Source organism: Dermacentor albipictus, chromosome 8, assembly GCF_038994185.2.
Source record: "Dermacentor albipictus isolate Rhodes 1998 colony chromosome 8, USDA_Dalb.pri_finalv2, whole genome shotgun sequence".
NCBI lineage: Eukaryota > Metazoa > Arthropoda > Arachnida > Ixodida > Ixodidae > Dermacentor > Dermacentor albipictus.
Genome location: NC_091828.1, coordinates 126101017 through 126114267, shown reverse-complemented (window position 1 = coordinate 126114267; position 13251 = coordinate 126101017). Strand labels below are relative to the sequence as shown.

General features: G+C 46.9%; 1 long non-coding RNA gene across 1 annotated transcript in view; it reads left to right on the top strand.

Annotated features, from left to right (window-relative positions):
- The first annotated feature begins 1307 nt into the window (after window positions 1–1307).
- Window positions 1308–13251, top strand: part of LOC139049163 (uncharacterized) — a 45099-nt gene continuing 33155 nt past the window's right edge. Inside the window, exon 1 of the long non-coding RNA XR_011508142.1 lies at window positions 1308–1905. This is a non-coding gene — a long non-coding RNA (uncharacterized lncRNA). The remainder of the gene's footprint in view (window positions 1906–13251) is intronic.

The window sequence follows — 13251 nt, the reverse complement described above, 5'->3', positions numbered from 1 at the left end:
TGTGTTACACCTAAATATTTCAACAAGCGCTGTGTGTATACACTCTATCACGTGCATTTTACGACGTGCTGTTACTTTGTTTCCTTTCGGTCATTGTGGTGGTACACCAGATGCGATCACTTTCTCTTGTTTCTCATTTACATTGTCAGTTGACCTGACAACCAGTCGCTATCGATGAAGCATATATAAATAACGTAAATAATCAATTTGTTGCTAAACAGACCGTTATATATCTCATGTTGTTTAGGAATTGAAAATATTCGGTATACGGTTCGACATTCGAAGGTCATTTATCTCGAATATACTTATTTCATTCAATTCTAAAATGTCGCTACTCGAACGTCCCCAATTTCTTAGGGATCAGAACAAGCAAACGGAAAAGCGTTTCGAGGTGAAATTCTGCGGGACCCCAGTATGTCTTGTGCGTACTGAAGAAAGGCATCAGAATGTGTGGTAAGATCCTGAAGGCCATAATTAATAACCAAATTTGTATTCATACCTCCTAGAGATCGGGCGTTAAGGACTTGCTCACAGCCGAAGCTTTTCTTGATGGATGCCTATCACTTTGCAGTGATCCGCTAAAGTTTCTTTCCTTATCCGTTAGCTCTTTGATCGTTAGCTCTTTGATCATCAGAAGTTGATCTTGAAAGTGCGATTCCTGCGCAATTCCACGGTCAACTGTTGCTAAGCGCGGACAATAAAGTCAGCGCCTATAGCAACAGAAAGTATATTCCCTCGCAAGTCTAAATCGCGCTCACCCGCCGTGGTTTCTCAGTGGCTATGGTGTTGGGCTGCTAAGCACGTGGTCGCGGGATGGAATCCACGGCCACGGTGGCCGAATTTCGATGGGGCGCTAAATGCGAAAAGACCCATGTACTCGCAGTTAAAGAACCACAGGTGGTCCAAGTTATTCCGGAGCCCCCACTATGGCGTGCCTCATAATCAGATCGTGGTTTGGGCACATAAAACTCCATAATTTCATTTTTTTTATATCGTGCAAAGTAAATTTGATTTTGACAGGAATTTTTTTTGCCATCTCGGCAGCGAGGTGCTGACAAAAGCATAACTTGCGCCACGACCCATTTCAACGCATGCTTATCTGGTGCTAAATAGCGTGACCCAATGACACTTAAGAAAGACTTGCAACTTTCGGACTTATCTAGCTTCCTAAAAGTAATCATCATCTGTCTTGCGAGCATTTCTTTTTTTCAACGTTGCTCACTCAGTCCATACTTTCTGGTCCCGAAATGCATGCAAGGGTCAGCGAGACATAGCGTTCCTGACAGGAAATTGCAGTGAGCGCACAGTGTTAGAGAAACGCACGCAAGATAGATCACGATTATATTGGTGTGGGGCAAGGTAAACTAGGACGGCGTGTAAACATTCTTTTCGTTGGTGTATGCCTAGTCTGAGCAATTCTGCGCACCGTTGCTACGCTGCTCAGAAAACGGTATCGCTAGCGTAAATGGTGCCGAGCGAAAGCGTTTGCCGTGTTTTCTGTCATATCGCAAAACGCTGGGCTTCTTTAGAAAAGCGATTGCATGGCAAGACGGTGAAGGTAGAAAGCAATGTGAGCGCGACTTTGCAAGATGTGCAATGCGGGTGTAAAGTGTCACGCACCAATCGCTTACTGTGTGCATATGATATTGACCACAAATAAGGACGGCGACAGCGGGAGAGAACAGTAAACACCAACTAAGCCAAACTGAAGTTCTTCTGAAGCTTGCTGTCTACCGCGCCAAGTTCATGCGAGAGTGCTGCCGTATTGCATCGAGTGTGTGTGACGACACTTTGCGCGCCCTGTGACCCAAGTGAGGACCCTGCGACAGAGTGTTCCTCAACGATGGCATTGATGCACGTATACATTCGGGACATGCCCTACGTGCAAGGGGTCGCCGGAAACAGGTAGGACGGAAAATCATATTTGGCGTGGCCCTTTCGAGGTGGGTGAACAGGAGCATTTCGAACATTACCATTTGTTGGGCGCGTTGGTAAATTGAAAGCATATTTAGCGCCAGCAAACAAGGACGGAAGGGAGACGACAACACAATGCGCTAACTTCAACAACTTGATTTTCTGAAAATCAAGTTGTTGAAGTTAGCGCATTGTGTTGTCGCCTCCCTTCCGTCCTTGTTTGCTGCCGCTAAATATGCTTTCATTTCGAACAGCTGCAATGGCACTTTCGCGAAGGTTTAATTCGTCTCGGTGGCTCCACGTCACCGGCACAAACCGTTGCGAAAGCCAGTGTTCAAAGAACGATAGATGTGTGTTCAAATGGTGATGTTTCCAAATAGCATCGAATAAGAATGGTAGAAAAAAAATTACCGACGATTACGTTACTTCCTAATGCGAAATTTGAGCGCAGCAAATGCGAGCCTTTGCGTTTGGCCTCGGCCTCGGCCGCGCGAACGGTAGAGTCTTCTCTGCGACGGCGATGAGCTTCTGCTTCAGCCTCGCTTACTGCTGGTTGCTCTCGACGGCGGCGATGAGCCTCCGCTTCGGCGGTGCGAACGGCAGGGTCTTCTCGGCGGCGGCGATGAGCTTCTGCTTCAGCCTCGCTTACTGCTGGTTGCTCTCGACGGCGGCGATGAGCCTCCGCTTCGGCGGCGCGAACTGCAGAGTCTTCTCGGCGGCGGCGATGAGCTTCTGCTTCAGCCTCGCTTACTGCTGGTTGCTCTCGACGGCGGCGATGAGCCTCCGCTTCGGCGGCGCGAACGGCAGGGTCTTCTCGGCGGCGGCGCTTAGCCTCTGCTTCGGCGACGCGTACTCCTGGATCATCTCGACGGCGGCGACGGTAAGCTTCTGCTTCGGTGGCACGCACCTCTGGATTCTGACGGCGACGGCGCTGGGCCTCTGCTCTGGCAGCTCGTTTAGCAGCAGCAGCAGACGGAGGACTTCCATCGGTCGTCTCGCTCATGGCTCAGAAATAACTGGCAGATAATTTCGCAGTGGCGAACGGCAGCGGCAATTCCGGCTCGGGCGGTGCACATATACAGATCCGCCGCCACCGATCTGGCTCTCTGATTGCCACCGCACAGGGCGAACGGCAGCGGCAATTTCGGCTCGGGCGGTGCACATATACAGATCCGCCGCCACCGATCTGGCTCTCTGATTGCCACCGCACAGGGGTTGCATTGGAGGAGGAGCGAAGAAAGGAATTAAGTTCGAGCCGGCGCTTTGACAACCGGAGACTCGCAGGAAGAGGGGGGAGGGGGGCGGCGTGTACACCCAGCGGCAAACGATGGGGGCAGAAGCGCGCGCAGCAAGCGGACAACACGATAAAGGGAGGAGGGAAGAGATAGCAGTGACTGACTGATGCCGCTGACGCCGATAGTGAGTCAACCCCAGCTGCGGAGTTGGTTTCAGGGACAACGCCGCCGATGCCGACACAAACAATATGATACCCTCGCTTCCGCAGCGCTAAGAACCAGGTCTAGCCGTGGGAAGGTGGTCACGTATTCGTCGACGTGCCGGGGCCTACGTGAAATAACCGGCGCGTCGGCAACTGAAGAGCACCCTATCCGCCACACAAGAACAGGGGGGGGGGGGGACCCTTTCCTCCTCTTTCTGCATGGCGGCGACGGTGTTCTATGCAGTCACGTTATCTTGACTCTCTAGCGGCGTCAGCGGCATCCAGCGGTATCAGTCGGTCGCTGCTAGCGCTGGGGGGATGAAAGGGGGGCGGAGCTGGTTACGAGGCCGACGACAACGCCGACGCCGACGCGAAACCCAGGAACGGACGCCAAAGAGCTGCGCTCTAAAAAAGGCGGTCTTGAATGCTCCAGAATACGTATTAATTTAACCTAACTGAAATATGAATATATCGTGCAGTCCGTTTAGTAAACATCAAGGAAAACGAAAGGTTTGTCTACACTATTTGATGCATGTTGTGCCGTTCACAACTGGACGTCCGTTCAATTGAGGGGCTTGTAAACGAGACGCAGTTTAAATGTGATCGTCGTCGGTTCACCGTGGTGATGACAGAAACAAAATACAGTTGAAACTCGATTTAACGAAGGTATGACCACGCTAGAATTATTTCCTTAAATCGGGAAGTTCGGAAAATCGAGTAAGGAATCTTTCGATCCTTCGAAATCAAAAATTGTAGCGTAGCGACGCCCGAAACGTACCGTAGAATTGTATTTGCCGCTAACCCACGCCTGCGCGTGTAGAAAGTCGGCGAGGACGATCCAACCACCGCCGCCCATAGCGTCATCTCGTGTGTAAGAATGCCGGTCCCTGCCTCTTCTGCTGCCATGTGCGGACGAGCCCTCTGAACCATCTCTCACCTCTTTCCTCTTCACCTCCTACTCCTCCTTTCCCCTATGACGCTGCGCCGTGCTCCCTGACGGGCTGCAGAAATTAAGCGTCTCTTTCCTCCATCATAATCACCACAGAACGCTAGCGACTGCTGAGTATGTTGTTCTGCGCATGAGCGTGGCGTGCAGCCTCGTCAAAATAAAGCTAGGACCGTGACTAGAGTGACTAGACGTTTTAACGCGTTAGCGTTAGGGCGCACGCTCGACGGAACACCCGTCTGCGTCCAAATTAGAAAGATTACAGCGAAGCTGTTAAGGGCTACTTTCCCCACTTACGTGTCCGCGTGTATAAAAAAAATCCCGAAGATACTGCAATGCCCGCGGTGAAGGTGAAGCAGGCGTTAAGTACTCCCCATATGTGGGTCGATGCTGAAGATAGTGAAATACCGGGCCGACCCGTGGCAGAGGTGCAGCTAGCCATTAAGAGGACGCTTTAGCTCCGGCCCAACTCCGACGCAGCCTATTCAAATACATGTAATACGCAAAACCCTTTTTTGAGATAACAACTGGACCGATATTAATGAAATGTGTTGCATTTGAGAAAGTAAAATTCTAGTGACTGTTGGAAGCGGAATTTCGATTTAGGGCCTGAATTTTGTTACAAGAATTTGCAAAAATATGAAAATAAAAAAATAGAAGCACGAAGTTTACAAATTAATAGCTCTGCGCCAAGAAGAGCTATCGCGGTTCTGTAAACGGGCCCCGTTAGATAATTGAAAGCGGGCAAATTTGATATGTCATTTTTTTTTATCTTACGTGAATTTGTTACGTTGTGTATAAGGGTTCGGCAAAAGTTGTATTTCCATATTATTCCACTTTTTAAGATTCATGCGTAACATATCAATTCTGTCCGATTTAGATGTACTATTAGACACAATTCAAAGAATCGTGGTATCCTTTTCCATTGCCGAGTTCGAGTTGTAAACTTGATAGTTTCGTTTTGTGAAAATTTTTGAGTTTTGCCAAGTTTTAATAAAAATTGACAACCTAATTCAGAATTTAGAGACCAACAGTCACTAGATTTCACGTGTTTCTTTTAAATGCAACAAACCTCGCCAAGAGAGAGAGAGAGAGAATGAAGAGGAAAGGTAGGGAGGTTAACCAGATATGAGTCTCCGGTTTGCTACCCTACACTGGGGATGGGGGATAGGGGTTAGAAAGATGACAGAGAGGAAAACGCTAAAAAAAAGGAAAAAAAATTGCCAAATTTGGTGCAATGGTTGCCGAGAAGAACGAATTTTCCTTTGACATGTATTTAGATAGGTGCACCCGAGCTAAAGCTTCCTCTTAAGGGGCCCACATACACAGCTTCGCTAGCCGTCCTTCACGCAATCTAAGGGCACTGAGCTTTTTTTTTACTTATTTATTTCGGGAAAAGCTTCGGTAAATCGGGTTTAATGCAACCTAGTTTCGACAATTCAGGTTGATGACAGCATTGACCCTTATGGGTAACTTCCGGGGAATGGAAATTTCTTCGTTATATAGGGAACTTCTTAAAATCGGATTTCGTTAGATCTAGTTTTATTTTAGTGCACGTCACCAGATGCACGCGTAGGGTGTTGCGTTCTTTCAAGAAGTTAACTCTAATGCTACGTGCAGCACTCGGTATAGCGTACTAGAAAAGAAGACAAACGTGGAAAAGTACCGAACAAATAATAAATTGCTTCGCCTAAATTGAAACGCTAAATTTGTAGGATGTCTAAATGCGAGGAACCTTTAATTGAATGACTGGAAACTATAGAGCAGAATTTATTTCCTTCACACGTACGCTGGGGAACTGGTGCTCTGTGCAACAATCCCGGTTGTCTTGTCGCAGGATCCATAAGAAACACCCATCATTCGCATGTATTTTCTTCTGTGAACTACCCTATTAAAGTGCTGTTGTGACATATATTCGTCAAAGATGAATATTCTACGAATTCTGCTTGAGCCCACAATGCACAGCAGTGACGCTGACAAAATATGAGTTATTTATGGCGAAGCCTTGCACTGCAGTTTCACGCGGTGTCTCTTGGAATAAGTCTTCGCAGGTGCGTGCGAGCAATTTTTTTTTAGTGAGTCGTATTCATTTATGGAAGTCGCGATCGTTGTTGTTGAAGTATAGAGACAATGCTTTTTTTTTCTTCCTCCTATTATCTGCCTCACCTTCGCCACGGTTCTGTACTAAAATGCTCCTTTATAGTCAGATTGCTTTATCGCTTCTTTCTGCTGGATTCAATCGGATTTTCTGAGATTTCTTATATTTCACGTAGCGAAGGGTAGAATAGTCCGCAGTTTTCGACAACGGTGTGTGTCGTTTGCTTCGGGATGTTAACCCTTCCTGGTCTGAATTTCATTTTTGACATCAAAAATTTGTATTTTATGCAGCAAAAGGAGCAAAAAAAAAAGAAAGCAACACCTTCAGTGCAGTTATGCGCAATATATCGAAGCCAGTATGGTTGCTCACTTGATACTGATGCCTTCCGTCTCGTAGTTTACAGATTGAGGGACGCTGTGAGACTTCAAATTTCTGAGCTCGTGTTCATAAGGGCGTGGCTTAAGGTCACCAAAATATTTGAAGACTATTCACTCGACCCCTAAGCAATGTAGCATGACTTAGGTCACCCGCTGGCTTAATCACAGTCTGCTGCAACATTTAGGCATTCCCGAAGTTTCATTCAAAAGCCGAAGCGTGGTCTGCATCCGCCAAGTCTAAAAACTCGCGATGTGATCAGAGTTGGTGCAAATGCGATTCCGCGCATTAGCGATCCCTTTGGCCTTTCTCACGCTCATATTTACTTCGTGAGACATTGCGATATTTACAGGGAATCACCTGACCAGAAAAGGTTAAATTGCATCGACGCATCCATCAGTGTGTCAGCCAATTAATTACTGGTGATTTGTTCTCCCGAAGGTGGCAGTTTACAGAGATTGCGCCGAGGATGACTCTCTGTCTGCAAAGGACCTGATCCTTGTGGGCTACGCTTCCCAGTGCAAGTGTTTCAATGTGGTTGGCATACAAGTCAGGCCTGCGCCCGAGGGAAGCAGAAAGCGCTGCGTATACCTTTCTTTATACAAGTGGCAAACGAGGCGTCGTGAATCTTTTTTCGACGGGTGTTATGTAGTGCCACAGGTGTTTCAGCGACGTCGAGACAAATGTTATCACCGGTCACTGTGTCCGCGTTCATTCAACACGAGTGCTTTAGCAACTAGCAGCGAGTTCTTACTGTCGATTTAATCTATGGACTACATTTTGGAAGTGCAAAGGCTCTTGAGGTTCCGTGCGGACACATGCTGGGCGCAGCCTTCTCTAGCGCGTGAAAAACACGCTTGCCTTCTGTAGCTTGACCGCTCCTGATATAGACAGCGGCAGGGTGGCCACTCGGAAAGAGCGGCGATCGCATTGAGTAGATCAGCGAGATAGGGTGAAGCGAGGAGTGCGGAGCTTTTGACTTGCATTAATGCAGGCGGTTTATACACCGTTCAATAGGCAACGCGCAACGCTGTGGAGGCTGTAATGACTTCTTGCCGTGGCTTCGTTCGCAACAAGAAATAGTTCAGTGTATTATGTGAGCAATTATGTAAAATTCTTTATTATCCAGGCTGAGTAATAAACGAAAGAATGAAGAAACCGTGCTATACGGCTGTTAGTACGTTCTTTTAGATTGTGTTGCTTTTCGTTGTTTACGTTTTTAGAGTTTTTCATTAGCCAGCCCTCTGCGGCAGCCTCACTTGCTGCAAGCTCGCGCCAGCATGTGTGACCGCGAGACTTGACCACGAAACGCGCAGAGTGATACATTTTGGTGACCGCACTTCTTGCGTAGCTTCCACAGCGTTGCAGGCTAAGTAGGAAACGGATCACAGTAAGTTCATGCCCTTCGTGGCATGAACCTTATCAAGAATGAAATATTCTTGTAGTGCACGAAATGCTTTTTAAGTTCGCTAAACTCAGCATTTGGCACCTTCATAGTATAATATAGTCCGATCTTGCCGATAAAAGAAGATTAATGAAGCCCAAGCAGATGCTTTTCAAATCAATGACGTCAGAGTGAGCTGGTGGAGGAACTTCAGGGTGACGTCAGCCCCCGTTTTTTTTATTTATTTGCGTCTCTTCTGGCTTACCAAGCCTCCTGTACTGTAAAATAATTTACGCCTTTAAAGGCGAATAAGGGTGTAAGTCTGTCCATAACTCAGACCCTTAACGTTTTTTTTTCAGGTATAAGGATGTGAGCCAGACAGATTTGCACCCTTATTTCTTTTTGAGGATATTTCTGGGTGTAATTGTGCCAGTTAAATGCATATTTACGCCCTTATTTTCGTTTTAAGGGTGTGAATGATTTTACATTGTGTTACAACAATAATGGCTTTATTGGCATCGTAACAAGCCCAATTCACTTAACAGTATACTGTTTGGCGTCCGTCTAAACCAAATCAATCAATCGATGGATCAATCGTTTGCCACATGTGGTACGCATTCCGTGGCTCAACCCCCACAAGAAATCGAGCGGCATCCGTGTGCGGTGTGAAGGTGGCGAACGCGGAAGCGGCCAGGCGATCGCTGCCGGAACGAAGGGGTGAGCCGCCTTGACCGAGAGAAAACTACGCCGGTCTCAGTGGCCTCTGCTTCTTCGCGGCCCGTTCCGCCATTCTCAGGGTCGCACAAGCCACGCGCGCCTTGCACGAGAAGAGCTCGTTCCAGAAATGCCCCGCTCTGGGTTAGAGTGAAACGCGGTTTGCTCACGGCGCGCAAACGGCGTTCAGTAAAACGTTTTCTTAATAGGGCGAGTTGGTTCGTAACGAAGAAGGATACAAAACGTCAGTGTGGAACGAACGAGGACGGCATCACCAAGCCGGACTGGCGCTTACTCCCAACTGTGGTTTATTGAAGAAGCGTGGCCTTTAAATACGAGAACATTACCCGCATCGGGTATCATATCCGTGATGAAACAATCGATTGATCTGACCGAGCAACCACCGGGACCTCAGTATTTGGTTGAACGGTGCAAAGGGAAACAATCTTCATACATGTTTCCACAAAGGTTCACTAAGTGAAAGGTATCCGAAAGAATTATTCCACTTAATAAGTGGGAACTATGTGGAACGAATGTACTTGAGCGTCGGCTTTGTTTTCCTTCGGTGGAGCTTGTTGTATCCGCTATTACGTATTGCTCTTAATCTAATTCCACAAAGGTTTCGCTATAGTGAGTGCAACGTATTTGCAGAAATGATCCATTTTCTATTGAGAACCTACGAGGTACGAGATTAGGTGTGCACGATTTACCAGGTTTTGCGTCGGAAAGCAAACGCGAAAGCAAATAGAGGCATTGAGAGATAAGGTGTGGCTCTTTATTTGCCTCCGTCAACTAGGCAAGGAACATCCGTCTTAAAAGCAGCTATGCAGCTTGACGTAGTGACTGCCCTCCGAGGTTCGACTGCACTGCGCAGCATAACCATGCAGTCGTAACGACTGCAATAAATTTCACTCGGATGGTCACAAAACGAAATTACAACACAAAAAAGCACTATACATGCGGATAAAACAAGCAAATACCTCCCCATCCAGACATTGTATTAAACTCAAGGAGTATAGAAAAAGTCGAGACTTTCAAATGTCTGGGTATCATCTTTTCAGCGAACATGTCATGGGACAATCACGTCAAATACGTTCTAAGCAAAATAAGCAGAATAACTGGTGTACTAGGCCGTATGAGATACATTCTTTCCACACGTATTAAACTCTTGCTGTGCAATTCACTTTTCCAATCACATTTAAACTGTTGCCAATTAGTATGGGGTAATACAACATTCACCAATCTAAGACATATTTAACTGTTACAAAAGAAGTATTTCCGCCACGCATATAACGCTTCCTACACAGCATCGACGATAACCTTCTTTAATAATTCTGGTGGGATCCCAGCTCACAATCTCTACAGATATCGTCTGAGTCGTGTATATAAACTGGAAATGCATCGAAATATCAGCAACCTGCGTACTCTAGCCCGACTTCAGAGAAAAGCTACAAATTACGTTACAAGACACATTGAGGATTGGTTAGTACCAACACTCCGTTCAAAACTATGGGAAACAATGTCTTAAATATATAATACCAACACTATTAAATTACTATAATTCGGTCCGATTTGATCTTTTTACGTCATCATCCAAAGAACTGAAACTGATGTATACGGTTTCGATGTAATATCTGGTAGCGTTATGTATCTGTGTTTTTGCATTTGTTTGTTGACATGAAACAAAGTGTGAGTAAGAAACATGTCAGTGAAGTTATACATACAGCTATATATATGTATGTATATGTATGTATATGTATGTGCGCATGTGTTATGCTGCCTCCCTGCAGAAACGGGGATTGTAGACACGTCAAGCTGTTGAAGGACAGCTTTTTATCTACAATCCCTCCATCCGTAAATGTACAGGATGGCAGATAAACAATTTCATTTCATTTCATAAGCACGGGCACAGTGAAAAGGGGGCATGAATTAGAGAAAGGGTGGCAGATCTGTTAAAATTTAAATACCGATACAAAGTGACGACCAGGAGTGTAGCCAGGGGGGGGGGGGCTCATGGGACTTCAGCACCCCCCCCCCGGGCTATGGGGCTTATGGGGCTTCACCCTCCCCCGTCCGAAATTTTTTCGTGCTTTCATGCACCGCCGACCAATACAACCCCCGACGCTGGAAGTGAGTCTGGGTTTTGTCTAGAATGAATGAATTATGGGGTTTTACGTGCCAAAACCACTTTCTGATTATGAGGCACGCCGTAGTGGAGGACTCCGGAAATTTCGACCACCTGGGGTTCTTTAACGTGCACCTAAATTTAAGTACACGGGTGTTTTCACATTTCGCCCCCATCGAAATGCGGCCGCCGGGGCCGGGATTCCATCCCGCGACCTCGTGCTCAGCAGCCCAACACCATAGCCACTGAGCAACCACGGCGGGTGGGTTTTGTCTAGAATGTCTAAAACATTTCAGTGCAAACATTGCGAACTCGGGCTGGATTTCGGGGCAACGCCCATGCACCTGGCATCGCATAACGCAAGGAGCCCCATCCTAGCACAAAGATTTAGGGGCGTTTCGATGGCGAGCGGGCACGTCGCGGCATCTCGGGGGAGGCCGCGGATCGCATTGATTTCAATTCCTAAACTTTACGGTTATAAAGTTCTCATAAAATTTTGATGGTTTTCGGTGCATTGACATTTCCAAGGTCGTGTTTTAGATTTTCAATAACGCAATGTTGTGGGTTTAATGTTGTTACAAACATTTGACGCCAAAGGTGCATTGGCTTTTCTAAAGTCGTACATCGGACCCTACAACGAGACAAACCATATCAACACACTATCGGACAAATTGACAAGCACACAGCGAGGCCCGATGAGGAGAATCGTTGTGGTAGCTCATTTGTGCCGTCATGTCAGAGAAAAAGAAAATCAACATTTTTTTTTTCATCTGCGCCAAAGCATCCATGTCAAGACACCTAAAGCCAGAAAAGGTAACTACGTTCTTATTTATTTTTGCTACTTTGACGTTCATTCGCAAGCATACGTTGAGCCCCTTCAATTTTCTTGTTCTTGCTACCCACAGGCTGCCAGAGCCAGCACGCGCTCTTCTCGTGTTGCCCCGACCGCCGCGCGGCGCCCTTCAGCGTGCGTTCGTTTTTCTCTCGCCGAGTGGATTCTGGCCTGGCAGAGTTTTGGACGCTTTTTGGTTAGCAGATGATAAAAAAAAAAGCAATGGCCGCTCACCGCCCTCACTCTGGGGACTCGACGGGTTGCAACGCGTTCGCTTGAGGGCATCACTTTCGATGTTGTCGCAACCTCTCTAATAGAAAAACAAAATAGAATTAGTCGCCGTATGGTTGCCGTGTACGTTGAACATTGCATTTCTGTAGCCATTGTGAAGCGCTGGAGCAAACTGTTCCAAGAAGGACGTGAAAGTTGCAAAGACGATCCAAGACCGGGCCAATGCCACCGTGCAATCATCCCCAATACAATTGCAAAAGTTGATGATCTGATTAGACAAGAACGGAGGATAAGCATCGATGAACTAGTAGAGGGTGTGGACATCAGTCACGGTTCGGTTCACACCATAATTCATGAGCATCTCGGTTATCGACTCTTGTGTGCGCAATGAATGCCCAAGATTTTGAGCCACCGCCAGAAGAATGAGAAGTTCGGCGCTGCCTTGACTCATCTGATCCGGTGTCGCAATGAGAGTGACGTCTTCTTGTCTGCAATTGTGACCGGGGACGAATCATGGTGCTACTACTACGAGCCTGAAACATGACGGCAAGGCTTACAGTGGAAGCATTCGGGTTCCCCACCCCCAAGAAAAGCGAAGGCCGTCATTTTTACCGCTAAGGTGTTGACGTTTTTTTTTTCGATCGTCAGGGGCCATTACTGATCAAATTTGCTAAACCTGGAGAGGCTATGAATCGTTTCCGATATTGTGAAACGCCGGATCGGCTGCGTGACGCACTTAAGAACAAACGACGTGGAAAATTGACGAATGGGGTCATTTTGCTCACGACAATGCCCGTCCCCACGTCACTGATGTGGTTAATAACAAAGTAGCAAAGTTCAAGTGGGAAACGCTGCAACATCCGACATACAGCCCAAACCTGTCGCCACGCGACTTCCACATTTTGGGGCAATTGAAAGAAACAGCTCCAGGGAACGATATTCGTGTCGGACGATGACGTGAAGGAGTCAGTTACAGACTTTTTGAAGCAGCAACCCAAGGAGTTTTGTGAGACGGGTATCACGTGACTTATTAGTCAGTGGGACAAATATCTAAATGCTCACGGAGACTACTTTTAAATAAACTACCTCGTTTGTCATATATTCGCATTTGCTCACTTTCATTGGACTCGCCCTCGTATATTTTGCAGAACTCCTGCTTTCTATATGTGCTCTCTGTTGCGACTATAACTTCGG